This window comes from Mastigoproctus giganteus, chromosome 7, assembly GCF_048544385.1.
Source record: "Mastigoproctus giganteus isolate SK-2022 chromosome 7, ASM4854438v1, whole genome shotgun sequence".
Classification (NCBI taxonomy): Eukaryota; Metazoa; Arthropoda; class Arachnida; order Uropygi; family Thelyphonidae; genus Mastigoproctus; species Mastigoproctus giganteus.
The window spans coordinates 197,015,448-197,042,757 of record NC_143581.1 but is presented as its reverse complement, the minus strand read 5'-3'; the positions used below and the strand labels follow the sequence as shown (position 1 = coordinate 197,042,757).

The window sequence follows — 27,310 nt, the reverse complement described above, 5'->3', positions numbered from 1 at the left end:
TAAAGTGCTCTTACCAGGAAAAGCATCGTTTTTGAAAATTTCAGCGTCTGGAGACTAGGGTCGTACGAGGAGATCTGATTGAGCGCAGAAGCACAGTGCTTATGGAATGCTTCCTCTTTCTCAGACTACGCACTTGAGAGGACATAAATTCAAAGTGAGGATGGATGGTTGCAGGAAAGATGTACGCAAGTTTGCCTTCAGCCAGTGGGTATTTGATTGTTTGAACAAACTTCCGTCTGGTCTTGTAGAAGTGGGTAGTTTGAATAAGTTCAAGGAATAACTAGTCAAATTATTTGAGGGGATGAACAGGAGATATGGGAAGTGTTTTTTTTTTTTTTTTGGCTGATGCTGTATAAGCTTGTGCTCTTGCATCGTGGTCACTACTAATACTAATTGTAAGACCACACTTGGAATACTGTATTCAAGTGTGGAGATCACACCTGTAAAAAGGAATCGAGCTTCTTGAAAGAGTCTAAAGGCAGGCAGCCTGCTCGGTGAGACCTGCAAAAGAACGTCCATATAAGGAAAGACTTCTAATATCTGGGCTGGATATTGGCTTCTATCCAAATCTTCAGCTTGATTTTCTTCCCATAATAAACCTCACAACCATCTATAGAGAAGTTATTAGCAAATCCAAATTCTTTTTTGGGGAAGGCTTTCTAAGAGTAGAAAACTTGTTGGTTATCTAAATACTAATGAAACCTCCTGATCTTTTGCTAAGGCTATTGGCCACAAATTCTGTCCTATATTTCCATCTCTGTTATATCTTGATGGGTATTTGGCATCCTCATTATTTAGCATCTTCCTTTTCCACTAACTCTTTGCATCGATGATCTTAGTAAACCTTCCAAACCGACACATGTCCAATGTCTTCCTTGGCTCTGATAGAAAGGCGTTAAAACCCCTAAACAACCTTGACGCCAAGAGGTCTCCAGATTTAACTCCTTTTTGCGTGACCTTTTTTACACTTTCTTATTCCACTGATGTTTTTATTTCTGCGTGGAAATCTGCGTATACCTAGCCAGGTCTTAAAAGGATGATAAATCTCTCCCTTCCAATTATCATATTGTTGTTTTTCCACCTTTCCAAAGTAAGGGAAAATTCCATCGACCGCCAACTCTAAACTGTCATAAAATCTTCCATCTGATTAACGATTGTCAGCGTACACATTCCATCAGTACCGATCTACTGGTGGTCTCTGCCTGTATTACAGTGGACAAATATCAACAAGTTTGAAGAAACTCAAGTATTTTCTCTTGATACTGTATTTCTAAGACTTTTCATCGTGTTAGGCATAAAGGCATTACGAAAGCTTCCTTCTTTCTTATGGTCTCTCTTTCGATTTTTCCAATTGAATAACCATTTAAGAACTTTGCATAGTTTTCCTGATGATAATGAACTTTTCAGTTATACAAACCCTAGAAAAAACAATCTGCATATATCCACTTCCATTTCGTCCAGATAAAAATTTATTCTTGATATCCATGTAATTCACCAGTGAGGAGAAGAAAACTCCAGTGCTGTCTCGTCCTCTCGCAAAAAAAGGTCTGCTACTCCCTTGCTCATCTTCGATAACACCAGATTTATAGACTGGATTACATATCTTTACTGGAGGTAACCTTGACTTCTGATATTTTTTAACTCCAAACTTTTCCTCTTCTTTAACTATCCCTTCCACTTCTATTCTTTGGACAGCCTCGAGTATTTTCCCGAAAATTCCAACATACATAAATCGAAGTCCAACGTCAACAAGTATCTCATGTCTTCTCAAACTTCAATCCATATTCGGTACTGACTGAGCTTCAGTTAGGGCCCAAAAGTTACGAATCAACTCTTTTAATTGATTTAATTCTGCTGAACGTGGATAAAAACTCCAAAGACTATAGCAGTAACTGCACTGCATAACCACTTTATTAGGACCATAAACCTTTGGCTGTGTACAAGGCTATCTGAATCGAAGAAGTCACATAGTGTGAGATGTGTACAGAAATGTGGGACATCACAGGGTATCGGTACCCGTACCTTGCGATGAACTCTACAAAGAATGCACCTGGCACCAACACAGCGTATTTTCCAACCGGAAAATACGGCTGTATTGGTGAACCACCCTGTTTTCTACGGACAGTACAAGCTGTTAGAGGAGGTGTAATGGTTTGGGGCATGTTTTTGTGTCATGCATGTCCCCTGAATCCACCGGAAAGAAAACCCATCCAGCCCAAAAATTTGTGTCTTATAGATGGTCAGAAGAATACATACACCTGTCCTTGCAACGTCATCCATTGCTAACAACAGAGACATTTCCTGGAGCGCATTATTACTGGAGATGAGTTAGAATCAGCGAAGATGAACTTGAGGTGGACATCTCGATTTTTAATTTAAATAAAATTATGTAACTGCGATTATTAAAAATAATCTGTAATCATTTATAATGCTCGATTAGAAATGATTAGCACGACTTCGTTAAAATAAATATTTTGGAATCGTCCCACGATGTTGATGAGACTGCTGGCATGCTGTATAAATTGAAGCGGTGTGATATTAGGGGCAAGTTACTGTTATGGATTAAGGGATGGTTATTAGTGGAGGCCCTTACTGTTTTCAATGTTTATCACGGTTATTAAGGAAGGCATCTCAAGCTTGTGTTAAGTTTGCAGGTGATAGAAAGCTTGGCGGGGTGTTTAATAGCAGTAATCATGGCATGCTACTCTTACAAGATCTATCAAAATTGGGTAGATGGACTGAGAAGTTTCAATTTTCGTTTAGCATTGATAAATGCAAGGTATTGCATATGAGAAGTAGTAATCAAAGAATAACAAACCAATTGGATGAACCACACTCAAGATAGTGGAGAAGGAAAGAGGTGTGAGGGAAATTGTACATTCTAGCATGAGTTTCTCAGAGCAGTGCAGACGGGCTGTTAGGACAGCGCTTTGGGTTTCGTCAATGATATACAGGAATTTTGCCAGCAAGGATAATGAAGGGATTATCCCATTGTACAAGGCAATGGTTAGGCCACATCTTATATACTGCATAAAGGTCTGGAAGCCTCATTTGAGGAAGGATGTAGATTGTTGAACGAATGCCGATAAGAGCAACAAGATTGGTGAGGGAAGCAAAATTTCAGCATCTAGACACCTCCGAGGAGATCTGATTGAGGTATATAAGACTTTGAATGGATTGAGTAAGTTCAATGCTGATGGCATTCTTCTTGTTCAGACTACACACATGAGGGAGCATAAATTCAAAATGAGGAAGAATGGTCGCAGGATAGATGTGCGGAAATTTGCTTTCAACCAGGGAGTAACTAGTTATAGAACAAACTACACTGCTCGACAAAAATTAACATAAAAAAAAATGTTTTTCGTGAATATTTGATCATCCTGGCATGCAAATTCCGAGTATCCAATAGAAATCGATCTATCACCTAACAGCGTCACACATTATGCAAATTATTCATTCCTATAATAAACTGGGTTGCGACCACATCACTTCATTCCCGTTTTTTTTGGTTGCTCAGTGGGATAGCCACATCTCAAGTTCTCATCATTGCAAGTTATCTTCGTTTAGATTATTCTTTGAGATGGCGGGCCGTTGGACGACTTGAGCCCGGGTAGTCGCAGGTGGTACGTTGGCTTAATGTGTCACGAATTGTCGTCTGCGAACTATGGAAGCAATTTCAGGAGACAGGAACCATTACAAGGAAGAGCTGGCCAAGGTCGCCGGAGGGCTACGTCAACCAGAACAGACCGCTATCTGACTCGAACAGAAGGAACCCTACGATGTCCTGTCATCAACTGGCTCTTGATGTCGCTGCCGCCATAGGTGAAAACATTTTCAGCCGGACTGCGTTAAGAAGGCTCAATTCAAGTGGACTCTACGCAAGGAAACTAGTGGTTTGCATTTCATTAACCCCAAACCACCGCAGAGCTCGTCGAAACTGGTGCCATGAACATGTGACTTGGAGCGCTGACAAATGGGGTACAGTTCTGTTCTCTGATGAGTCCAGTTTTAACCTACGAACAGATTCTAGACGTTATCATCATCTGGAGACGATGAAGAATGCGATACCATCCCTCCAACATCAGAGAAAGGAACACTTACGGTGGAGTCGGTGTTCTCATGTGGGGCGGAATAATGATCAACGACTGCACCTCTCTTGATGTTTTTGATACGGGTACCGTAATTGCGCAGAGGTACCGAGAACAATTCCTCGTACCCCTATGTGCGACTTTTTTTTAGGGGTGCGGTTGGCCCAGCTTTTCTTGTCATGGACGACAAAGCCACTGCACATAGAACTCAAGTGGTGGAGGAATATCTTGAAACTGAAGATATCCAATGACTGCCGTGGCCAGCACGATCTCCAGACTTAAATCCAATCGAATCCAGATCTCCAGACTTAAATCGTGCATGATTCACCGCTGTCAGGCTAAACAGGCCTGACAACCATGAATTTAAAAATTGTATGAGTCGTATAAGAATTACCTTTTTTTTGGCAATTCTTATACGACCCCTATAAATGTCCCTTATACTTGTCCGAAGTTTCTCGCAGTCTCCTCATGTCATCGTGTTCTATTAATTTTGTTGAGCAGTGTGCCTTCTGGTGTTGTGGAAGTGGTTAGTTTGAATAAAGTTAAGGAAGGATTAAAAAAGGCCAAAGAGAAGTAATAGAAGAATTAATTTGTGTCATCACTGAGTCCCTGGGACCCCAAAGTTTAAAAACTTTTTCTTTTGTATTGCTGGTAGCACTGCGTTGAGTTTCTTCAATGATGCTATCTCTCTCTCTGTCTTATTTATCACATAACATTCAACTGGATTCTAACATTGCTTGGAACTGTGTCACGTGAAAACGGGTTCCAGGGACCTGACGGTGTAGAGAAGTGAAATTTCTTATCCAAATTGTTTTCTGTGCTTTTTTTAATTAATAAGTATCCATTTATACGATCACAAAATAATATTACATAAAAAAGTTAAACGACAGTCATGGCTCAAAAAAAAAAAAAAAAGGCAGATAAATAATATAAGAAAGGGAAGTGGAAAAGAAATAGATAAAACTCTCCACATGAGCAGTGACCTTTAAAAATGAATAGGTCACATTTCTAGGCTGTACTAATATCGAGAAAACTTTGTTTGCCAAACATCTGTACCTACTCTATTACGAATCCATCTGAGCTGCAACTATAAATAAAAAAAAACAAAAAAAAAAACAGGCTTCTTATTCTCAACCATAGTGTTATCTTAGATTTTCTTCCAAGTGCCAGTCCAAGAATTACATTGTGTATCTTTTGCTCTTTCGATGATCTCTCTTCTCTTTGCTGGATTGTTCCTGCTTCGCCAGTTAACGCGCAGTATTCTTAGAGAAACTGTTTGTGCGTATCCTTGTGTGCGCGCGCGCGTGTCAGAGAGAGAGAGAAGGCTAGGGGAGAGAACTATAGACAGACACACACATACCTGACAACCAATCCCATCTGTCCTTCTGTCTGCACGGTTACATTCTACCATTGATTGGCTGTGGCTGTTCTATTCTTCACGCACCCTCCCTCCGACTTTACTCTTACGATTTCCAACCGCTGCTTATTACCAGAGGCTGCGCCGTCAACGATATCAGGAGACGCTTGTGTGCGTGTGTTTTGACTGACGGATGTGACGATCCCGCTCAGTCTCTTCTCCCCCTTCAACTCTCCCCCCCTCTAGATTGGCCGTGGATTCCCTCCTTACCCATGCGACTCATTACTTCGATTGCTGTACGATGGAGTCTTTGTTTCCTGTTGCTGCAAGTTCCATTGCGCTGGCGAATGATTACTAATTGGGGGAACATTAATTTCCCCCTGCAAGTTAGGTGCACTGATAGGTAAATGCGCACTGGAAAAGGGTATAATGGCAGCTCCCAGCAAGCCCATGAGATCAGGTGACTGAGAAGTTGTGTAATATGATTTTGCCTGGTATTAGACGGACGAAACAAATGTGCAGAAATAGTTGTATTAAGTAATCACAAATGGATGTTGAAGTTAAATCCTTCTGATGAAGATGTCTGTTTAAAACGAAACGTTAGCTTAATAAAACTTTCGAATGGATTTATTAATTCTTTGATGTTAAATGATGCGTTTTATAAATGGCATTTTCTGGGGTTTGTTTAATGGAGGCAGCCATCTTGATGCTACTGTGTGGCCATCTATCGAGCAATCGAGAAACTAGAAGATGAAACGATTTTCTTTTTGTTTTTTAAACGTCTAAAAAATGAGAGCAGTTGACGAATTTGAATGGGATTGACCGGCAGTGTTAGGAGTTAGTGATTGTTACTAAAATCTGTAAATGCGCACCGGATGCGCGCATAGTATGGGTACGAAACTATACGTAGGCGCTCATTAAACCCGATAAGCAAACCAAAAACGAAAGAGAAATATTAGACTTTGAAACATTTTTTTATACACCGAACTCAGAAGACAATCAAAAAGAAAGAAAAACAATTTTTTTTTTTCATTGCAAGAGTGTGACGCATATCCATCGCCGTGTCTGTCATTCCCTTACCACCCCTCCGTCTGTGTCGACTGCCGGACACTGACAAGATACGGCGAACTGATGCCTTGGGGCATGATCTCGTTATTTCATGGAACTACATAGAAGAGAAGCATCCTGTCCTTCAAAACACCCGCTGTTCTGAGAAGAGCAAGTTGAAAAAAAATTAAAGAAAAATAAAAAGAAGGGGCGCCCCGCTCACATTGCAAAAAAGCGTTGATCGTTCTGAATTTACAATCGTAAAAATGTGATTTAACCCCCAATTTTCATATCATTAAGCAAATACCGTATTTGTCGGCTTATAAGACGCATTTTTTCTTATAAATACCTTAAAAAATCGCCCTGCGTCTTAGAAGCTGAAAGTGGCAATACGGCACATGCGCAAAACCGAGAAGTTGGCAAGTGGCAAAATGTGGTTAAGGATAGTTTACATCGCGATCACGGTCATACACTTTTCAGTAATTGCCAGCCTATTATTAGAGTAACAAGTGAATTTCAGTTATAAATTTAGGCCCTAATCAATGGTAGGCGCATCTTGATGCGCATTGATCATCCGTTTTATTTTTATTGGATTTTAAATTTTCATTGTATTAACAATAGTTTTTTTTTCTTAAATTTACCGTTCAAAAATTTAGGTGCGTCTTATAAGCCTACAAATACGGTAACTTAGTTAATTGACCAATTGACCCTTTATAAACGAACATAGTAACAAAATTCGATTTTTAAAAGTTCTAAAAGACTTTAAGTAGTTTAATATATAATAGTTATAAGAAAATTATTTTTTATTAGTTTAATTAAAAATATTAAGGAAAAAAGCAAAATTTATATATTAATTTCATATTATTAAAAGAATATAATAAAATTTATAGTAAATTTAATATAATTCTTTTATTAGGGAAAAAATATATTGTTTTCGTTCTAATTTCATTATTGGCTCGTTCCTATGGGCAAAAAAGGACATCTACCTAGGGCCCGATTAGAGGGGGCCAAAATCATTGTTTCAAAAACTCTGCTTTTTTTACTAATATTTTTAAGTGAGTTTTTTTGAAACTAAACTTTCTACCTGCCAAGATCAATGAACTTGGAAAATTAATTAAAGTTTTTTTTTTTTTTTCCAAAAATGGTTTTACCGATCTTGATGAAATTTTATATTTAGTTCTTATTGTCATATAATTTGTTTGTTGTCACAATAAATGTTCTTTATTAGATTTTTCTTTAGATAGAGCTCCCTAATTTCATTTTGGGCTGGGCCCCATGAAGGTATAGATGAGGCCCTCAAATTCCATTTTGCCTTGGGGGCCCATGAAAGTACAACGCTCCACTATTATTGAAAAATCTAATTTTTTTTGTTGTTATTTTTGAAAATAAACTGATATTTTCGAATTTCTGAAAATAAACAATCCGTTTTTGTTTTGTTTTTTTTAAATATTTATTTTTACGTTCGATTACAGCGTACAGCGACCTCTTGTGGAATCACATAAAGACACTCTCTCTTTAGATACTGTATTAGCAAGACGAGTGTTGCAAGTTGATCGCAGTAGCGAGTTACGGCCATTTATTATCTTCCGTTGTGGAGAAAGAGAGAGAGAGAGAGAGAGACGATGGAAATCGCAATTGCTTTTCTTAAGGCGCTCAACTGAGAAAGAAGGAATAAATAAGAAAGTAACAAAGTGGTTAGGGAAGGGCCTCAGACAATGATTAATTACACGACGTAAAGAAATTAACATATCCTAAAGAGAGTCGCCGATATCGAAAAACAAAAATGAAAAACAATGTTTGCCGATTTGGGGATGAAATAGTGACAGCAGGGGAGCAAATCCCAGCGTGATAATGGAACCGAGTATCTACACCACCCCCACAAAAGTATCTGAACACGTAATGTTGAAGAATCGCCTTGGACCTGAATAACCTCGTCCCCAAAAACGAAATATGTGCATTTATGCGACTGCGCATTATTGTTGATGAATCAGATGTGAACACAAATTCATTAAGCAGCAGAGTAACCAGTATTTCATATTTATATACTTTTTTTCTAGTACGTATGGACGACAGATAGAAATGCAGCAGATTAGCAAGCCCGATAAAATACGATTAATTATTCCTTGCTCCCAGGTAACTAAGGCCACGAGGTGTTAGAATATTGTTTATGTGACTTGCCTACATTCTGTGGTCAGTTTGTTTATCGGAATCGGAACTGTTCTAATTGAAGTAATCCTCAATGGCCCTTGTGGATAGCGCAGTGCAATCCTTTGAGCTATAGGCGCTGAGTGTTAGCACGAGATAGGAAAGGTAGCTATAGTTTGTATGCTGTGAACAACGTGGATATTTCCAATGTGCCCATTGGAAAGCATGCAAAATTTGATTCGGACTTGACCATAGTACCTCACTTTTAATAAGAGTTTTTCCAATTCTTTAGGATCAAATTCCTCTGAGTTTAACACCATAGTGACTGTCACTGTAGCTTCATTTTCGTCATCTGGGGTTGCTCATTCTGGAAACTCTTTTGGTGCAATGACAACTGGTCCTGTACGCTCCCAGATACGTATGTTCTAGATTAAAACAACTTTTATCTAAAGTTTGTTTCTCCCGAAAGTCGTGGCCCACAGTTTGAGAACTCGTGCTTTAAAGCACGAGTTCCACTAACGAAGAAGACCATCTTGTCAATGCCCTAATTCGGAGTTCAAATTTGTCCAAAAATGGGTTGAAGACGGTACTATGTGCTGGCCACTACAGTGCTCTGCGTTAGTCTCTAAACCGCGCGTCCACGCTTCTTGCTTTGTTGATGTTCAACGTTGTTGCAATGCAAGGAACAGAAAATTGTCCACAACATCGATGTTGAAGACATCGAATGATGTCTTTATATTTATCGAGTGTACTTTAATCATGTACTGTCACAGATCATGTAAATACAAAGTCTGTAATGACCTTCATATTAAGCGGACATAACTACCATGTAACCAAGGTCAATCTAAGCTTTCACCTCAGGTTGTATCACCACTTCTAGCCAAAAGTTGACCCTGTGTAGCTCATGAGGCCCAATAAACAGTTCAGAAATGTACCCGTTTAAAAGTAAGCATCTGTAGCAATATTGGTCAACCAGACTATCAATTGGAATATTGTTGATCCGCTGAACTAAAAAATTTCTTAATCACGCACTGGGAAAATTTATACTTATCCATGTTGTTCACAACGCAAAACAGCCAACGTTCTCACCTCATGTTGAGTAGCCACTTGTACTTAGTCCTAGAAGTGCGGCGCATTATAGCCTTAGATGCTAATGCGCCATAAAACCCTAAAACAAACAAACAAACAAACCTAGAAGTGCTGTCATCTACTCTATGAATCGGCCGTTACCAATTGTTACCAGCAAAAGAACATGTTCCAGTTACAACAACCACTGTTGCCGTTCACGACACCATTTTAAATTTCCATGTCTATTATTAGATACGAGAATCTGGAGTTCTCGAGTATAGATCTGAGTAGAACCATTTGCCCTTGCTGTGCTGGTTGATATATGAGAAGTGGAAGGATAGCACCTTCCTCTACTTGAAGATATTTGTGATTTTATTCAATGTTAGATGGAAGACACCCTGAATTCTGCAGGGAAATTTTGTGCCAAACTCGTCTTCCATTTTGTCTGGAGATAATCCTGGATCTTTTTAAGTGGCAAGTTTATTTTGGTACACTACTAAGCTACAACTATTCCGACCCTTCCAGAAGAGGCACTCGATTTTTGATATTTTGATCGAGCAGTTTAGCTTCAAGGGTTAATTGTTGGCCTTCTATCACCGTTGCCTTTCTGCATTTCATCCCAAGAATTTCTGTCATTCAATCTCACTTAGTATAAATGATTCCGTTGGTGCGCATGCAAAAACAGTTATTATTTTTTTTAATGAGGCATAAAAAGTAAAAAAAAAAAAAATCATAAACTAGATATGGAAACAGCTTTACGGCTATAGAATTCCTGTAATAGAACCAGACGCGTTCAGTTTAGGGCAAAGGAAGCAGCGTCAACTATCTTATTACATAGGTGGGCGGGTGTTTGGTTTTAATTTCTTTTTTTTTTTTTTTTTCCTTTTTGTTTTGAAGATTTTTTTTATAGTTGGATGGGCGCGTGTGTTGTCCACTGTAAGATTTTATAGCTGCAATCGACCCTGTGACAGCTTTCCACGCCCTCTACTGGTAACGTTTGATACTACTTTCGGAACGTATTTACTTTTATCTTCTTGTGAACAAGCCTAGAACTTAATGCAACTTCTTGATTCTTAATTGCTTGATGACGTCAAGTTCTGTGATAGACTTGACTTCATCAGGTGTTTACAACTTTGTTTCCCAAAAGAAGCTAATTTCCTTCTCTCTCTAAAAGAAGACAGATGCAAACTAATACAGCGAGTTCTTAAACCAATTTAGGGGGGGGGGCGTATTTAATTAATCGGAACACTAATTTTACATTAAAATAAACAAACCTAATTTCCTTAGTGCACATCTCTTCTCCCAAAACAAAACTCCACTAAATTATGTTCTTCAGACTTTCGGGGATAATTCGCAAGACCTGAGAATTGAATAATAAGAGAATTGCAACTCTTTCTTTCTCCCCTCTAACAGTACGTGACTATGTCAGCTTGCAAGAAACTTTTTTTCCTCTAATTAGCTTTTCGCACAACTGTTCTGAAGATGGAAAATGAGATTGTCTTAATCTACTCCACTATCTCCCTTACTTTTCTTCTAGTTAAGGGGGATAAATGAGCAAAGTTTTCCGAATTCCAACTCCATTTCTCTCCTTAGATATCACACTGCTGTTCAGTTCATTCGGAGGCCGCCTACATTATTCTGAACCTCAAGAAAAGATCCAAATCTGATCCATTTATCCCAACAGCTTAAACATCCCTAGATGGATGACACTTCTGACTGAAATAATTTGTTCAAAAGAGAGTTTAAGTTTCTTTGATGCGGTCAGAGGAAAATATGCAGTAGATCTTTCCCGAAGTTTTGGGATACAAAGTTGTAAACACCTGACAAAGTCAAGCATTTGCAAACGGCAGCGATTCTTATTTTTATTACACATATTTTTAAACTGTTGTCATTTTGGGATAAAAGGATGTAAATATCTGACAAGCATCTTGAAAGCGATCGTTTTTATTTTAAAAACGAACCGCACACAGACAAGTTGTCTTAAAAAAAAAAAAAAATACAGGATACATCTTCCGGAATTAAAGTTCGAAATTCCCGAGAAGTTCATCTTTTCATACCACGTTTAATAAAAACTATTTTTTTGAATGTATATATACACATAGGAGGTAGAAGCAGACGAATTCGCCATCCTTCATTAGCCTTTTTGCAATATTTTAAGGAAGAAATAATTCGAGTAAGTTCTCGTTCGTGTAAAGAATAAGATCACACGAGGGAACAAATTTATATCGCATTGCTCTTCAAGTACTTCCGCTGACAAGTGAGTTACAGCTTTTATGGAAGCAAGAAGCGGAAATAAATGTGTATTTGTATTATTAGTTCATTCGGAATCGCCCACTTGACATTTTTATTATGTTAATATTTTCACTGAGGTCACTAAAAAAAAAAAAGGCAAATAAATATTCTAACCGAAGAAGGATAAAGTGATTTATTTTACAACTCGTAGGCGATTCTGTAAAGATTGTAAGTGGAAATGCCAGCAGATTGTCTGATCGTGACGTCATGTGTTCGTATTGTTGTGAAGAAATGAACAATATTGCACGCGCTGAGATTCTTTATTTGTTGTAAACAATTTTCAATTACAACTATTGCTAGAATTATTTAAGAAAAGAATTGCTTCTGTTCATTGTAGTGATGTGTTCGTATTGTTGTGGAGAAATCAAGACTATTGCACATGCTGAGATTCTTCAATTGTTGCAAACAAATGTCAGTTACAACTGTTGCTAGCATTATTTAACAAAAGAATTGCTTTTTTTTTTTTTCATTATAGTGATGCGTTCGTATTGTTGTGGAGAAGTCAACAATATTGCACGCGCTGAAATTCTTCAATTGTTGCAAACAAATGTCAGTTACAACTGTTGCTTTCATTATTTACAAAAGATTTGCCTCTATTCATTGTAGTGATGTGTTCTTCTTGTTGTGGGGAAATAATCTCACACGCGCTGAGATTCTTTAATTGTTGCAAACAATTGTCAATTACAACCGTTAAAATATTTAATAAAAGAATTGCTTCTGTTTATTGTACTAATGTGTTCGTATTGTTGTGGAGAAATCAACAATATTGCACGCGCTGAGATTCTTCAATTGTTTCAAACAAATGTTAGTTACAATTGTTGCTAACATTATTTAACAAAAGATTTGCTTTTGTTCATTGTAGTACTGTAATGTGTTCGCATCGTCATGCAGAAGTCAACAATATTGCACGCGCTGATATTCTTTAATTGTTGCGAACAATTGTCAATTACAACTGTTGCTAGCATTATTTAACAAAATAATTCCTTCTGTTCATTGTAGTGATGTGTTCTTATTGTTGTGGGGAAATAAACAATCTCACACGCGCTGAGATTCTTTAATTGTTGAAAACAATTGTCATTTACAACTATTAAAATATTTAATAAAAGAATTGCTTGTTTATTGTACTGATGTGTTCGTATTGTTGTGGAAAAATCAACAATATTGCACGCGCTGAGTTCAATTGTTGCAAACAATGTCAGTTACAACTGTTGCTAGCATTATTTAGCGAAAGATTTGCTTTTGTTCATTGTAGTTATGTGTTCGCATCGTCGTGCAGGAGTCACCAGTATTGCACGCGCTGAGATCCTTTAATTGATCCTTGTCAATTACAAGTGTTGCTAGCATTATTTACCAAAATAATTGCTTCTGTTCATTTTAAATAAATAAATAAATAAATTATCTGTTTATACTCCGGAACGACAAACGGTCAGAGGAGTTATAAGTGATGTGTTTTTATTGTTGTGGGGAAATAAACAATCTCACACGCGCTGAGATTCTTTAATTGTTGCAAACAATTGTCAATTACAACTGTCAAAAATATTTAATAAAATAATTGCTTCTGTTTATTGTACTGATGTGTTCTTATTGTTGTGGAGAAATAAACAATCTCACACGCGCTGAGATTCTATAATTGTTGCTATAATCGACGATTGTTATAATTCTATAACAATCGTCGATTACAACTGCTAACAATATTTAATTAAAGAATTGCTTCTGTTTATTGTATGATTTTTTGTATTGTGGGGAAATCAACAGTATTGCACGAACTGAGATTCTTTTAATTGTTGCAAACAATTGTCAATTATAACTTCTAGCAATATTTAATAAACGAATTAGTTAAGCTTATTGTGCCATTTTTTCGTATTGTTGTGGAGATATCAACACTGTTGCACGTGCTGAGATTCTTCAATTGTTGCAAACAAATGTCAGATACAACTGTTGCTAGCATTATTTAACAAAAGATTTGCTTTTGTTCATTGTAGAGATGTGGTCGCATTGTCGTGCAGAAGTCAAAAATATTGCACGCTCTGAGATTCTTTAATTGTTGCAAACAATTGTCAATTACAACTGTTAGCACTAGAATTGCTTCTGTTTATTGTAGTGATGTATTCGTATTTGTTGTGCAGAAGTCAACAATATTGCACGAGGTGAGATTCTTTAATTGTTGCGAACAATTGTCAATTACAACTGTTGCTAGCATTATTTAATAAAAGAATTGCTTCTGTTCATTGTAGTGATGTGTTCGTATTGTTGTGGAGAAATAAACAATCTCACACGCGCTGAGATTCTTTAATTGTTGCAAACAATTGTCAATTACAACTGTTAGCGCTAGAATTACTTGTTTATTGTAGTGATGTATTCGTATTTGTTGTGCAGAAGTCAACAATATTGCACGAGCTGAGATTCTTTAATTGTTGCTAACAATATTTAAAAAAATATTGTTATAATAACAAAATGGATGATTTTCTTTGACTGCTTTGCATAATTTTGATGTGTATTTATGGTGAGGACAGCTGGTAATCACTTCGCCCAATATTATTATTAATACGATAGAAAAAATTTCTTTCCTCGTGCGCTTCCAAAGCAATTGTGATCTATGGATGCCCTCAATATGCGCGGATTTCACCTGCTCCACTGGACAGCTTTCTTAGATGTTTCTCCATATGCAAATTACTTTTCCCGAAAATATAGTAGAGGTCTTCATTTATGCAAAACGTTGTATTGGCGTTGCAGATTGTTACGCGTGAAATCTGAAAATCGGTATTGAAATAAGATTGTATAATGCATGATTCACAGCTTTTTGTGCTCGTCTGAATTGTTAGGGGGGGGGGTGCTATAAAATAACTACACTATTGCCTGATTGAATATTACAATTTCGTTTGCGATTCTGGCGAGATTTTCAAACTATCTTCTGCGTTTATCTTTCATGCAGGAGATTGCGACCTACATTTCACTGTCATGCGCAAGAAAGTTTGCAATTTATAAACAAAAAGAAAAAAAAATAAGAATAACTTAGAACGCTGTCATTTGAATGAAGGTACCCAGTCAGCCTTAATTCAGAAGTGGAAAGGTATTTTAGGTTTTGAGGCTAGCCTCGTAAAAGTAAAATAGTTGGTATCAAAGAATTAAAACACGCCATGGAATTGTATTACATTTTCTAAGCTGGGGAGGCTGAACTTAAAAAGTTTCTGAGATGGAATGACGCAGCGTACAAACAGGGCCGACTCAAGGTATATTGGTGCCAGTAGACCACATTGACTGATGCCGATTTTCATTTTTTAGAATGATTAATTTTCCTTGCGCCAAGGTATAGGGGGAGTTAAATTCAGGCTGGCCTTTTATAAACGAGCATGTGCCTCTTTTAAATTCAAACTTTAAAGAATTCTTAACAAATTGTTTGATAAATTTAGGTTACATAAAAGAAAGAATCAAAGAACTGCCACCTCACTTAGTTTAAAATACACGTTGGATACATAGATGAATTCACATCCAATTATTCCTGCTAATAGTGCAAACACGTATTTGGTGGATTCGTGTAAGCTCGAACGTGCGACTTGCTGATCTCTCTAACAGCACGCCCACGTATAAAGTTCTAGCCAACTAGCAAAGTTACACACCCGAGTTTCAAAATATATAGACATTTCCTCCCCCACCTCGTTTTTTATTATTCATTCTGAATGAAGCCTATTAACTTTGCTACTGTTGCCAGGATTGAGCAGGAAGGCCACGCAGTAGCTCTTTCGTGAGAATCGATGCTTCTGATAATAATAATTCATCATTTCAGTCGGTACACAAAGCTGACCTCAATTCCCATTGACGTCCAGAGTAAGATCGTAACGCAAATTACGACAAAAGAAAGAAAAAAAAAGAAAAGAAAAAATCCGAACCGCATATATTGAGCATTGGTCAACTATCTGCAATTCCTAATACGATTTGCAAGTAAATTAAAGGGATTAGTATCGAGCATAGTACTTTAGAAATGAGTATTTACAGAGTGATCACTTCCAGGATTTGATCAATATGGATTTCGTAATGATACTGTTTTCAAACAACACGTAAATGGCTTTTTGTTTAAATTGGAACTATCTCATTCGACTAATGCAATCGTTTGCATTTAAAATTATTATTATTGTTTTTCTGGCCAATATGTTATTCGTAAATGGTTTAGTGATCTGATTTTAAAGCAGGTATACACATGACTTAACGCATATATAAACAAAAAATTCAGTTTTGGAGACCAGCATCTCGTCTGAGGGTGGTGAAACACGTCGAGCCGGCCCTAACCAACTAACAACACGATAAAGTTGTTAGTGGAAATAACGACAGTTTAGTTCTAATTAAAACTTATGGCAGCATAAGATTTGTTACTTTTCAATAATGGTTTCTAACGGAGACTCGAATATCCGAAACTCGATGAACCGCAGTTCCACAGTAATTCTCAAGAACTGTTAAAAGAATTTTTAAAAATGAGACGCGTGACTCGTTTTTTAAGTAACTATGATTACATTAATGAATGATTGAAGTGGTTCTTAAACTGTGAGTCGCGATCCCTCGGTGTGTCGCAAGTTTTTTCTTGCGAATTATGAATAGTTTAGTGCTTTTCAGGATGAAAAATCCAAATCAGACACTTTTTAAATTAGCAAGCATACAAAATTAGCTGGATGAAAATTTAAAATACGATTTTTGGTTTCTTCTTCTATAAAAAAAATCTGTATTAGTAGATTAAAAGTCCTGCTTGAAAACTGCTACAAATAGTTGGGTAATTTAAATGGACACAGGATTTGTTGGATAAAAACTACACACTTGTAAAAGGTTAGAGTGTAGATTCCTAAACGTTCTACTGAATGCCTGAAGTTTTGTTGCGTATTTTAACCTAAGTGTGCCGCAAAAAAAAAAAAAAAAAGTAAAAGAAATTTAGAGGCTCTGAATTCATTTCCAATAAGGCAGTCGTTGGAGACAGCTAATGATGATGGTATCACCAGCTTATCGCGATCTGGAGTAATGAATAAACATGAACCACTTTTAGGTAAAGCGAAAAGGGCCAACACGAACGCTTATCCGATTACCAAGCACAATTAGACACTTTTTTCTCGGTTTTGTGAGCAAGACGAGTGAAATACGTGCCCTTCTCCACCAACACCTGAACGGATGGCATCGGAGATATCAGCTTGAACTTTTTGGTGACCTGTCCGTCGTAAGGTGACGTTACTCTACCACGGACATTGCCGAAAGAGCGAGCTGTTGCTGGCGAAGGAAATACGGGCGTGTGCCGGTGGCTGTGCTTCTGTATCGATTTTCGGGCTTACCAGGGTAAATGAGATGGTAAATGGAAGCCACAAGCAGGTACAATTGATGGCGCAGATTGACAGCGAGGGAGCATGTAAGAGAGAGTGAGTCGAGCCTGAATCCCCAGTTCACACCAACAGTCGGCATCTGGGCATTCGGTGGCCTAACTTCTCATCGGTTGGTTGCTTCAGGAGGTTCGCTCTCAAACAGCGAACGGCGACTGCAGCGCCGCCTTTTTGTTGCAAGATGTACGACGTATGTGTGTTTGTTGCAGCGAAGGAGGGGAGGGGAAAGAGAGAGATGACGGAGGGGGGACGAACGCCAGATGGAACAGCCGCAGGCGCAAAGAGGCCAAGTAGCAAACCAGGCGAAGAGAAGAGTCACATGCTGGCGCTGGGCGACAAAGCCGGTCTCGGTGTGTAATGCTCTCCCTGTCTGAGCGTCCCTGACATGTCCACGAGCAAGCCCATTGGTTTCACCGGATCTCTGGCACGGCCGCTGTTACTACAGCACACACTGGTGTTCGTCGTACCAGCTGCGACTCTTGGACCGAGCTTAGAGAGTCGAAGAGGTGCAAGTACCCGCTGCTGAACATTTTCTCACGCGCGTTTGTGTGCTTCTCCTGCCACTGAACTGACGGGGTGGTGTCGGGTAACGTTTTGGAGTAAAAGGACGGTATGCCTCGTTGGAGAAGGTAGGTGAGTGAACTTGTTGCAAAATAAATCCTCTTCAATTAACAGTTCTGTTTGGTGGTAGATATTTAAAAGGATTTGCTCGAGATTAAACGTTGCATTTAGCCGCTTAAGAACTTCACCGATCTCAATTATCGCAAAATCAGCTTCTGTTTATCAATTTTTAATCTGGATTAACCATCGGGTTTATGATGACAGTTAGGCCTAAGTGTCCCTTAATTAAGCTTTCATATGTCCGTCGATGGTAATCCGTTTAATTGGGATATTATGAGGGTTGTTAGACTCATCAGGGCATATAGGAAAGGAACAGACGATAAGCCCGGTGTAAATTACAAACTCGGCACCGTCGTCTGCCTGTCTCAACAATGATCTTATCAAAACGCGGCTTGCCCGCTAATTTTATCGGCTGCATTACAATATTTCTCGCGCTGCGATAAAGACATTGTTGTCAAAATGTGATAGATGACATTTGCATCTGAACCTATTTGTTGCTCAGCACGCCTCCAAACGGTAATTGACTGAAATAGGCGCATGGGTTTTTGAATGAAAGAACGATGGGATAGGAGACTGATAAGGAAATAGGAACGCTATTATTTTTTGGGTGGTAAGTGGCATCGGATGAAGTGAAAACAGAAGTCGGTTGAAAAAAATTATCAATAGAGAGACATTAAAATATTAATTTGTCTTTTTTTTTTTTTTCAATCGAAGAAGCATTGTAGGTAATTTTAATAAGGAAATAGAAAAGGTAAACAAATGTGGACTGTATGAAAAGTGAGGTTTTATTAAAAGGCATTAAATAGGCGCTAAAAGTAAGGATGGCTTTTAGCGTCTGTTTAAAGGGCCCCCTGGTGAACTTTCTCTCCCGCTTCTTTTAACTACTCCAAAATCGTGTTTTTTTTTATTTATATTTCTTTCGTTTGACACCAGTGTGAATGGTTAACCTAGCGACAGCCTTGTCCCATCGAAAATATTTATGTGTATATTATTTGGGGATCGTCTTTGTTGCCTCCTGGGGGTCTAATAAACCACCGTCAACCCTATTTTTCTTCTCTGCTGCGTTCGATTTGGCGTATATTTGTTATAAAGTGTGATGAATTACTTGACCTTGTGGTGTTGTTTAGTGGCTACTTATAAAGAGTGGCAGGGAGTCTCCCTATCTTGGGGGAGAAGGAGGGGGAAGAAGGTGCAATGCAAACGGAAGTTGAACTTCAAAGGGGAAAGAGAAGGGGGAGAAATGCTTTCGGTTACTCCTAAGTATATAAATAGCAATGCTACCCAGCAAACTAAAATGTCCAATTGCGTCCGCTTAGCTGTTGCCAATAGTGGTGTCTTTGACGTTTTAAACGGATGGGGGGAGTTTAAGAGAGGGGGGGATAGGTATGGCGGTCATTGTGCGGTAATGATACGGACGAGTCTATTTCTCCTTTAGGGGAAACGACGTCTCTTTTGTCCCGGCCAGGTAGTGTCGGTGAAACTCACGGAAGGAAGGTCCCAGCTGCCGCAAGAGTACCCAGCTGAATGGAAAGGGTGGCCGACCTAGCGGAATAATGTGGCGGTCGACGTTTATACCCCACTGGTCTGTCCTCCCTCCTCTCGTTCTCTCGTCGCTGATGGGACAGGGCGGGAGGCCCTCTTACTAGAATTTGATTTGTAGTACATCCTGCGCCGACCTATCCCTTCTCCTTTTACTTCTTGACCAACAAGTTTTTCTTGGCTTTTTTTTTTTTTTTTTCTTTCTTTCTCTCTTGTGTCCCACTTGAATGAAAACACTTCTGCGAGAAGATAGAGGGCGCTCCCGTAGTGACCTTGAGGCGTAGGTCGCTGTGGTCTTCAGTCTTGACTGCATGTGAGGCTCAAAGGATGGGGGCGGGGAATGGGAGTTACTGGGTTGGGCCACAACACCTCTTCCAGTTCCCATATACTCTGTTGCCTTTGCTTTCTTCAAGCAATGTTGGCTAATCGGCGTTTTTTTTTATTTACTACTATATACCAAGGACAACCCTCTTCGGTATCAAAGAACACAAAACATCCATAATGAAAAAAAAAAAAGGGTTAATTCTCCGAAATGGCTGTAATACAGCATACCTGATCTCAGGGAAATGTATTTGAGGTTGGTATGTTTTAGGGGGAGGATGCATGTGCCTTTTAAAGGGTGATTAAATACTTTTGAAGTCATGTTAGGTTGTGTAAAAGTGTACGTGTAATTTATATTTTTGTTTATTCACATCAGTCAGTGATGAAACCAATTCATAACCCTGTCTTATTGAACATTTCATAATTAAATTATATTCAGTCTTTCACAGCCACCAAGACTAATGCAATAAATAGGACATAAATATAGGTCATTCCTGCTTTGGTTACGTCAAAATAGCTTGCTATGACTCAACACACCAAATATTTTGTAGCATATTGGCTCTTAATTTCCCAGTGTTCTAAGGCTTGTGTGAGAAAAAACAGGATGGGTGAAGTGAACGCTCGTTTTATTTAAACTTAAACTATTTATTTCTTCACGAACTACTTGACCTGAATTGTTCAGATGTGTTATTACCAATACCAGTGTGGCTATGAAAATAGCTTTTTAGTAATTGATAAAGATAAATAAAAGTTATAAAATTATTTATATATGCTATATATGAGTTAGTTTATTTATTTATTTATTAGCAGAATACAATCAATAGAATATAAATGTAATATAATAAAATACAATTCCGAAAAAGGCAGTATAAATGTATTAATCTACCTTGAACATTTTTAAACTCTAAACTTTTCGGAAAATAAATTATTAGTGTCAGATCGAGGACGTCTTATAATCCTTCAGATTAAGTGTGTGCAGATTATAAACAAGCTACTGTATTTTTTATAGTTTTAACTAATTATGAAAAGCAACACTTGATAAAAATAAATAAAATGAAAAAGTTTTGTATTTAGATATATTTTTTTTATTTTTATAAATCGAACAAAAAAATTTTGACGCATTTTGGAATTTTTTCAAGACCTAAGATTTAGAAACTTTAATGGTACGCCATTTATATTTTCTTTTATTTCCATAAAATGGTTTTAATTTTTTTTTTTTCGATTCGCTAAAGTGAATAATTTTTTTTGTTCCCCCTGTATAAGAAATCACTTTTATTTATAACTTTAAAATATTTCACCAAAAGCGTACGTATTTTTTAAAATTTTTTGCTTGTTTGTTTTTGAGTTAAAAACTTTAAAAACAAACAAACGGGCAAGATGATGATATACATGCTCACTTTCACTTGTGTGCAATACATTTATAGCGTCGATGATTTTCAGCTTCATAGAGCACATAAATATATTAAAAAATATTAATATTAAAAAAAATTAATATAAATTTTAAATTTCAAAACGCTTGTCTTTAAAAATAGTGGATATATAGAGAATTATTTTTTAAATGTGAATTTTCGAAATACACCATTTAATATTACACCAGTTAAATATCACCAAAATTGATAATCTTATTTTCGAGATTGTTTTTGGGATATTGCACAAATAACTTTTGGTTTTGGCTAAAAATAACTAATGGTTTTGGTTTTGGCTAAAAATAACTAATGGTTTTGGTTTTGGCTAAAAATAACTAATGGTTTTGGTTTTGGCTTAAAAGAATTGCTTCTGTTTTTAATTTGATTAAGCCAATTAAGTTGCGTTGTTTTTCGCTTTTAAGAAGACATTTTGTTATTAATTGACGAGGGATTTCAACAGAAACGGGATTCAACCTTCATTCCAAACTAGTATTCAACATTCAAAATTATCCTTGAACTTTGACATAATTTCACTTCTTCGAATGTCTTTCCTTTTGAAAACGAAACTTAACGTACCTGTACACGATTGTGAGGAGTACATGCTACCGAAAGAGGTCTACAACGATCCCCAATGGGTAATAAAGGGAGTGGTGATCTCCAAGGCCAAATCAACAGCCGAGGACTCCGACTGTGTTGGTGGTGGTTAGCAGTAGTGGGCACATGAACGCCACTCATCAACAATGACACACGGTAATCTCCCCCAGTGGAGAACACGGTTGCTGGCCTTTGGGTTTGTATGTTGGGAGTGATAGTTTACTTTGCAATAACGGGGAAAGAACGCACACAACGGGAGGAGGCACAAACAAGTTTCGAAGGGTATTGAAATTGTTTGCGTTTTGATTGTAGAAAAGTGTAATCTGTGTTTATGGATTAATCAAACGTAGAATGCGAGCATGTGAAACTCCAAACAATTCACCACCCCCCCACAATAAAAGAGACTGAACTTTACATCTCATTCCTATTAGTTAATATTAAAATTAGACATTGTAACAGCGAAAGCACATTAAAATCTGTGTATTTAATGATTTATTGAAGAGAGATATTAACTTCCAACTTATTTGACCCATTGGTGATATCTTTTTGGTGAAAAGAGAAAATTTTGCCTAGAAGATTTTCCATCTGAGTGGAAATAGATGTTTCTTTTGTACAGGGGAAAAACTATTGAAATCCAGAGTATTGAACAGACATTTAAAATTAAGAATATTCCAAAGACTCATTAGACCAGTTGTGACATGGTTGTGAAGCTTCGACAGTAACGAGTCAAGGTTCGCGCATAGAATTTTACGAAAAGTTTTTGGACCGGTACAAGATGTTGATGGGTCAGAATGAAGCCCATCATTCAGAATGAATGAATGATGGGCCTGGAAGATCAGAATGAACCATGAACTTGACCATCTTATTCAGGGTGTGGATATCGTCAGATTTGTGAAGAGCTAGACTTGCCTGGGTGGGACATATGAGAATGGATGATAGCACAACTAAGATATAATGAAATGGAAGCCTACAGCGAGGAGGGAGAGAGGAAGACCACGAAAAAGATGGATGGACGGATGACGTAGAAGAGGACTTAAAGACCATAAGAATAAAAAGTTGGAGAAGTTTCACTTCTGTGAGGGCTTTATTGGTTTAACATTGTCGAGAAGGCTAAGACCCACCCTGGGTTACGATGCCAGAAGAAGAGGATTTTAAAACAAGTAATCTTATTAGTGATTTCTCCCTTTCTTCAGGGATGCCATAACTCTGCCAGCAGTCGGTGAAATTTATATTTATTTTAATGTCTTAATAAGAAACATATAACTTAATTTTAAACGAAACAGCTCTTTTTTTTTTTAACAAAAAACTTATACAAAATTTTTATTTTTGTCAGTTCATAATACCACAGGTTGTAAATAACATTTTAAAATTTTTCTTTGTTTTCATATAATCAAAATTAATAAGGAAAGGACAGAAAATCGCAAGAAATACCCTTTATCTTAATAACATTTCATTACAAATTCAAAACAAAACATTATGTACATGTACATAATATTCTCCAAAATACAAAATGAACATGTAATTTCGATGTCAGGTTTTATTAAGAGTTTCGATCCTCCGGAAGTTTTGAGCCCGGGGGCTATTTATCTAGTAATTCAAAACCCTCTCGAGTAGGTTTTTAATTGGATCCCTACCGTTGGTATCCAGTATCAAACCTTACGTGTCTTTGCATCCGAAGTCATCAAGTTCCCTTAGCCACAGTACTAACGACCTCCCGACAGCCGACATGGTCATTGTACTTTTTCCTCTTTCACCCCATCCGCCTTTACCCACCCTCCATGGCATTCCAATATTCACACGAATGTATGGCTCCATTCATGGTATTCCTCTTCCTGTTTTCCTTCCAGGTACAAACATATTCTTGTCACTTGGAACAACTCCTTATCAACAGTATGACTTGGAAAGTTCTTGTTAAATCCGTTCTGACGGGGCGTTCATCTGGTTTCCGGCTGCACTGACGACTAGTTCCTAGCTACTTCCAGAACTGGTTTTGTCTAATTACAACAATCCCTGCTGTTTTGCTATCGGTGTATGATATGGGATATGAAGAAAGCCTTTGCTAACTAGTTCGTGGCATTTATGCCTTCATAGGTTCGTCGGCCTATTCGATATTAATAGCCAATATTGTTTTAGAAAAGAAATAAAATTCATTGGAGAAAAAATCACGTCTGATAAGCCATATCTGTGAATGTTTTCAGTCCAAAGTCACTGTAACTGCGATTTTTTTGTGATGACTGTTCCATCGCCAAAACTAGCTTGTTTATTGCATTAAGTTATTTGAACTATTGACCCCCCTGGTCTGGGGATGTGGGGTTGGTTCTAGGGTTTATATAACCATCGTTGCCAGATAAATAAACACCTATAAATATGAAAGGTCAGTCAAATAAATTGAGGCCAAGGACGCACATTTATGTACTACTGTATGTTTTTTTTTTTTTTTTTTTGTTTTTTTTTTAAACCACTTCGGTTGCAACATCTGTTTACATCCAATGTCACTACCAGGTGGACAATAAATTTTGTTTCTTTATGTTCGTTGTTACAATTGACTTCCGTTCATGTAGGTGCTAGTGAATGTGAATATTTTGAGTCCCACATATTCAACTTTCACTTTTTTTTTTAAGTTTCCTATTTATGTTTTATTTTGTTTTCTTTTCCCGTCTTTTCTATTAGCTTTCTCTATTTCAAAACTATAAAATAGCTAATACTACTTGCTCATCCTAAAGAGAGAAATTCGTCTTACCACGAGTTACCTTGATATTGTACTACTTTTCGGCAATTGGCATCACTAGTTAAGGTACATGACAGGACGTGACAAATTTCTCTGAGTTCTGAGCACTTTTTTCTGTTTTGTTATTGATTTGGACTATAATATACTGTTCGTGGAAACTCCAACAGTTCAGAATGAAAAGAAGAAATAAAACATTGCTGGATTTAAATCTTCCATCAGGATAACCTAGCAGAGGGGAGGGTCCCAACGTTTGGAGAAAATAACTGTTGTTCGGGATCATATTGAAGAATATTTTTGAGGGAGAGGAGTAAGGATTAACAAATCTAGTGATGTGTACAGTTCAAAGAGCGGGTGAAGACGTGAAAGAATTTATCTGAATGCGGCAGAGAGGGTTTGTGGTAAATTAGGTCAAAAAGAGGAGATTCTAGGTTAGGCCATCTCCAATTAAAGATATAGGAGAAGGTATGCTCAAATAGTTCGTTTAAATAGCAGTGGCAGAGTGAGTAATTAGGACAAGTGAATGGTGGTTGAAGAAACAGCTGGGATTCGGTTACAAAGAATAAATTACAATTGGAAAACTAAATAAAGGATATTCATGAGCCCTTTAAATCATGAATAACTGTGAAACTAGTTTCTTATGGCTGGTTTTATTCAAAAACAAGTATAGAAAGAGTGAATGTCGAAACATATTTGAGGATAAAATTGTCTTCTATTTCTCGTAACATAAATTTGATATAAAATTATTTAATTAATCTTAACCTTTAGTTAATCTTATAACTTATTGTTATAAGATTAACTAAAGGTAATATATTTTTCGATAGCAAAAGATGGTACTGAAAAAAAAAATGGTTTCCAGCTATATATAAAGTTTGGAAATTATATCCAGTGCTTCCAGCTGAAGCACTGGATGTAGTTTGTTGCTGTGCGCTGATTGGAGAAATGAATGGGAAAAATTGCAGATGCTCAGAAAATAATGTTCTCGGTTCGCGCATATGGAAGTTGCTTTTTGATGAACTCTTTTTTTTTCTTATTACTGTTAACTGTATGAATTGTGAATTATTACTATTTGTTTATTATATTAACCACAACAGAAACATGAAATAGGTGTTGTATTTCAATTGGTATTAAAATCCAGGAAGAAAAGGTAAAGTACATTACAAAAATGTGAACTTCATATTATGATCTGCGGTACTTGATGCTGATTTGGTGGTTTTTTTTTAAATAAAATTATGGAAGATCCGTGAAATACGTATTGACGTTCCAACTTTTAAATCTAGGAGGAAATAATGAACACTTGGTGGGCAGTTAGGCAATTAAAGTAGATCGTCCAAAGCACTCCTGTCATGTCCATACCCATCATCTATGCAGCCTGGAACTTCAACCATAGGCCTCTATGATCACCACATTGCTAAACTCATAGTAAAGAAACTGATCATGACATCACAAAGAATCTTGGCCTTGCAGACATGAATGAAATCGAAGAACAGATGGGCACAAATCGGCAAATCAAGATGTGCAATTCCCTTGATGTTCTAGAAAGTTGTCAAAACTTTGTCTACAGAGGCAGTGAGATAATTTCTTTGGAGATGCAGTTTATTACATCTTGTTTTCTGGTTCAAAAAGTGTTGATCCAATGTTTCTTTCATGATGATAAAAACGTAATAAAAATGTCAGGGCTTTTTTTTTTCTTTTTTCAATAAACAATTCCAAACATGTTGATCGGTGCAGTTTTATTCTATTCACACATTATTTGGAATTCTTTGTTATTTGAAAATGTATTTGAAAGTAATGCACTACCAGAGCAACTCGTTATGAAGGAAAAGCCGACCGGGCTAGCCGGGTGGGTAAAGTGCCTGCCTGGCAACCCAAAGGTCGCGGGTTCGAATCCCGCCTCGGGCTTGGATCAAAGTACTGCAAAAACCTTGGGAGGTGCATTATGGCCACAGAAGCCGATGCGCCAACAACTACAAAAAAAAAAAAAAAAAAAAAATGAAGGAAAAATTTGTCATCTTTCCCGGAGGACATTCTTAGGACAGGTAATTCTGGGGACTGTCCCAGAAAATCGGGGACGTCCGGTAACCCTACTTAAAGGAAAAAGTTTACCGGGGCAACACTGAAACCTTGGCAGATACACAAAACAATCCATGTTGGGAACATTGCGAAGGAAATATTATAAGCAACAACTGACCTCGGGCTGCTACAATTCTAGCATAGTGTTGACGTCACGTTGAGTATTGTGGTAGCAACCATTGTCATGAAACTAAATTTTGAGTGCCATTTGCAACCTGAATGAACTTGTTTCACGTTCACTGCAACAGTTTTCAGCACCACTTCCCCTGGTGGCATTTACGGAACGAAATTTTCTTCAAAGACAGTTCATTAGAATGCATTGGCCCCCATCCCTCACGGCTGGGATATAAGCGACAAGACTCCTTCGACAGCCGTTTACAGTACATTCGAGATGGCAAAAGATATTATTCTCTTCCTGTGAGACCGGATAACTACAGCCTTGATTGAAGATTGCTAGAAATTCACGGGAATTGAACCCAGATCTTTCTCTCCAAACGAATGTCAGATAGCGAGGTATCGTTTTCATACTGCCCTCCGTGGTAGTTTGGTGGGTATGATACCATTATAGCATGATATTTGTGCTGTCACACAGTCTCAAATAACAGTATTTGGTTTGGTTTAATTATGGATTTTAGCAACAATTTTCTCAATAAAAGATTTGTTGGTCCTTGTCTGTTCTAGAC

The 27,310-nt window shown here is 37.5% G+C and overlaps 1 protein-coding gene across 4 annotated transcripts in view; it reads left to right on the top strand.

The window, feature by feature from the left end:
- LOC150083530 (zinc finger MIZ domain-containing protein 1-like) overlaps positions 1-27,310 on the top strand; it is a 346,825-nt gene that overhangs the window by 185,373 nt on the left and 134,142 nt on the right. Inside the window, exon 1 of one of the 4 annotated variants that reach the window (XM_090378060.1) lies at positions 17,688-17,981. The exons of the other annotated variants lie outside the window; for them this stretch is intronic. The gene's annotated coding sequence lies outside the window, so the exon portion shown is untranslated. Of the gene's footprint in view, positions 1-17,687; positions 17,982-27,310 lie in introns of those variants that run through there. 4 annotated transcript variants of the gene reach the window in all.